Source organism: Triticum urartu, chromosome 2A, assembly GCF_056163025.1.
Source record: "Triticum urartu cultivar PI428250 chromosome 2A, HENAU_Tu73, whole genome shotgun sequence".
Taxonomy (NCBI): Eukaryota; Viridiplantae; Streptophyta; class Magnoliopsida; order Poales; family Poaceae; genus Triticum; species Triticum urartu.
The window spans coordinates 695503343-695506727 of record NC_141874.1 but is presented as its reverse complement, the minus strand read 5'-3'; the positions used below and the strand labels follow the sequence as shown (position 1 = coordinate 695506727).

The 3385-nt window shown below is 48.5% G+C and overlaps 1 pseudogene; it reads right to left on the bottom strand.

The window, feature by feature from the left end:
- Positions 1 to 209: 209 nt before the first annotated feature.
- Positions 210 to 2871, bottom strand: LOC147986858 (pathogenesis-related protein 1 pseudogene; annotated as a pseudogene).
- Between the last annotated feature and the right edge of the window lie 514 nt (positions 2872 to 3385).

Below are 3385 nucleotides of genomic sequence, written 5' to 3'. Positions count from 1 at the left end.
CAACTCTGATAGTTACTAAAAGACATATATTCTTACAACTCAGCTTCTTCTCAAGTGCACACCTCGCTGTGTATGTCCTCTAAGAGAGGACGCCTTTATTTTATTTTAATTGGGAAGAAGCACACAAATACCAAGCAACGTCATATTATAGGGGCATTATAGTAGGAAATACCAATTATGTCTGCATGACCCCTCTAGGTTAGGCAGATTTAGTTGTAGGCGTCGGGGTTGGCAATGAGGTAGGCCTCGGCGGCCTTGAATATGGCGGTGACGGATTCCTTGGCCTTGGTGATTTCATCACTCACCTCCACGCCTGGCAGCAGCTTGTACGTCGAGTCCACCTTCACGACGCTCCCGCCGTTGGCCGCCGGCTCCACCTTGATGTGCGACGTTGCGGTCTCGATGGCTATGCCGATGCCGCCGCCCTTAGCAGGATTTAGCTAAATCGATATGGGAATTTAAGTCACTTCACCGAATTGCGAAACCGAATAAGCAAAAATCCAAAAGATAAACTGTGTAGTTTCTACGGGAGAAACTTTCGATCTATTCATAATCAATCATGGCAGTAAAGAGAACATCAGAGGTCACAAAAATTATAAGAAAATAATCACCTAGCAACGACTACAAGCACTAGGTCAAGCCAAAGGCATGCCGCCGTCATCGCCCCTCCCTCACTTGAGTTTCACAAATCTTGTTATAGTAGACAGCCAGGAAGTCATCGTTCTAAAGCCCCACAGGACCAACACACTAGAGTAGCAACCATCACCGATGAAGAGAATCGTAGATCAAAAGGATCAAACGTCATAAGCACCCAAAGAAATACTAGATTAAAATAGATTCTTCTAAAGACCGTCACCGACTGAATCCCGGGAGATCTGGTGAAGACACACCTCCAAACGCCCTCCAACAATGGTAGATGCACCATGGGGACGGGGATCGAATGTGACCAACATGATTCCTGCTGAGGGACATCGCCACCATCATATAACCCCAACCAAGAGGATGAACCTAACAAGAATGAGAGTGGGGTCCCTCCCGCCGGCGGAGGGTCGAGGTCCTTCGCACCTCCACGGCCCAAAGGCCATCAGAGATGGGGCGAACCGGCAATGGCGCTGACGGGAGGAGGAGGAAACCCGATCGCCTTGGTTCTTTTCTTGGGGAGGAGGAATGAGTGTGTTTATCTTTAGCTTTATTCTAGCTTTGTCAGATAAGTAGCGACTTTAGTAGTTCCTAATATATTTTGGAACCTAAAAATGGAAACCAACATCATAACGACAAGCAAAATGACCAAAGTTTGATAGGCAGTTGGGAGGAAGGTATCAAATCAGATGAGGGTCTCTAGGCTAGGAGGGGTGATGAAAAGAACCTCCTATTTTAGTAGACAGTAGAAGAGAAATAAAGACTAATTTTCCATTAGTGTTGCAAACTTATATATTCCTCGTACCACGATACTTCCTAATCTATCGATGCTCTTTAGTGTGTGTGTCGGTGGTGGTGGTGGTGGTGGAGGGGGGGGGGCTATCACAACTTCTCGGTTGGCTCTCTTATTTTCGACGATATTATGGGCCCCCGTAAACCTGTTTAGTTTCTCGTATGATATTCCCACCGTTATGCCCATGGCTCAAACAGAATTTGTTAGTCTGATGGTTAAAAGGAGTCACGGGAGAAATGGATAAAAGATCACGGAGTCTCAAAACAAAAAATTAAAAGGAAAATGAGAAGGTTGTGATAGTTTAAGGACTCGTGATACAATTTGCATTTTATTCATTACACACAAATGTAAGTTCGCTTTGAAAAGGGGATACATGAAGAACGTGGATTTCACTTGCCAACAAGGACCCAATAGATTATAGATGCACTTGTCAAAAAATGGTGCCAAAATAAAACACAATGACATGTCAACGGTCTCTTACAACTTTTAGAACGAAGACACCAGATGCGTCCGGCTTTAAATTAATAAAGCCCCAACGGCAGCGTAGTACACATCAAGTCTTAATACAACACCAAAAGCCATTCCGGCTCAACCACATAGTGCAAACGAAGCTAAACAAGCCGCAAACAAGATTACAGGGTTGGGGCCGTACAGAGCACGCAGGCTCGTCAAGCAACCAAAAGGGACCACGGCCGAGACCGTAGTCATGACTCCCTAGCCATCGCGTATACTTGCATCAGACGTTGTTGGGCGGTCTTGATCAGCTCAGCATCCTTGCGCCTCCCCAATGGACTCCACTGCTGCAATAGAAGGTTGCATTTGAAGATAATGTTAGCCGGGTGGTTTGTAAAGCACCCTCCTATAGTGAACTTGTTTCTAGTTAGCCACAAGGCCCAAAGAAGTGCCCCTACACAACTCCACATAACCTGATACGCTGGACCCTGAGTCGCGGCTAGGAGGTGAATGAGCTCTGTAGCCGAGCGCGGGTCCCATTGGACACCCGGCGCGGTCCGGACAGCACTCCACGCAAACCTCGCAAGAGGGCATCGGAAGAACACATGATTGGCATCCTCCGGGTCCCCGCACAACGCACACGGACCTGTGGCCGGTCCATTCCGTTTGGCCACGTTCAAGGAAGTTGGGAGCTTGTCGCGGAACATTTCCCACATGAAAAGTTTGATCTTCAGAGGCAACCACGCTTTCCACAGCCCTGCAACCACGAGCTGTGTCGGCCCTCGACACATCTTGCGGTATAAGGGGTTAAGCGAGAACTTCCCCGAGTTAGTGAGCGCCCAACTCACCGTGTCAGGCTGGTCCGAGAGACCCACTGGTTCAATGCGCTGCAACAAGGCTGCAAGGCTAGACTGCTCTTGCCCATTAAGTTCCCACATAAAATGAATCTCCGGTGGCGTAGCGACAAGCGCATCGGCCACCGACATCGCGGTATCGACAGCAATAGCGTACAGATCCCGGAATTCGACCCAAAGAGGTTGAGTACCTATCCAAAGATCTGTCCAGAATCGCGCCGACCTACCGTTCTCTATCGAGAATTTTGCCCCCATGGCAAACGCTGGTTTGATCGCCTGAAGATCATTCCAAAAAGGTGAGCCCCTTGCCCTCCCCTCAAAGAAATTCCCGCTAGGGAAATATTTGGTCCTAAGGAGATCAACCCACAGCCCGGAGGCCCCCTGGACGATCTTCCAAATCCATTTGCACATCAGCGCGATATTAAGCCATCTTGAGTTGGTGATCCCAAGGCCCCCCATGTCCTTGGGTCGACACACCCAGGCCCATTTAACCATGTGATACTTATGGTTCGGGCTAGTTCCTTCCCAAAAGAACTTGGCACGAGGCATGTCCAACTTGGCATGTACCCCTTCTGCAAGCAGAAACAATCCCATGGCAAACATTGGCAAAGAAGATAGGCTGGAGTTTGTGAGCACTAGCCTAGCC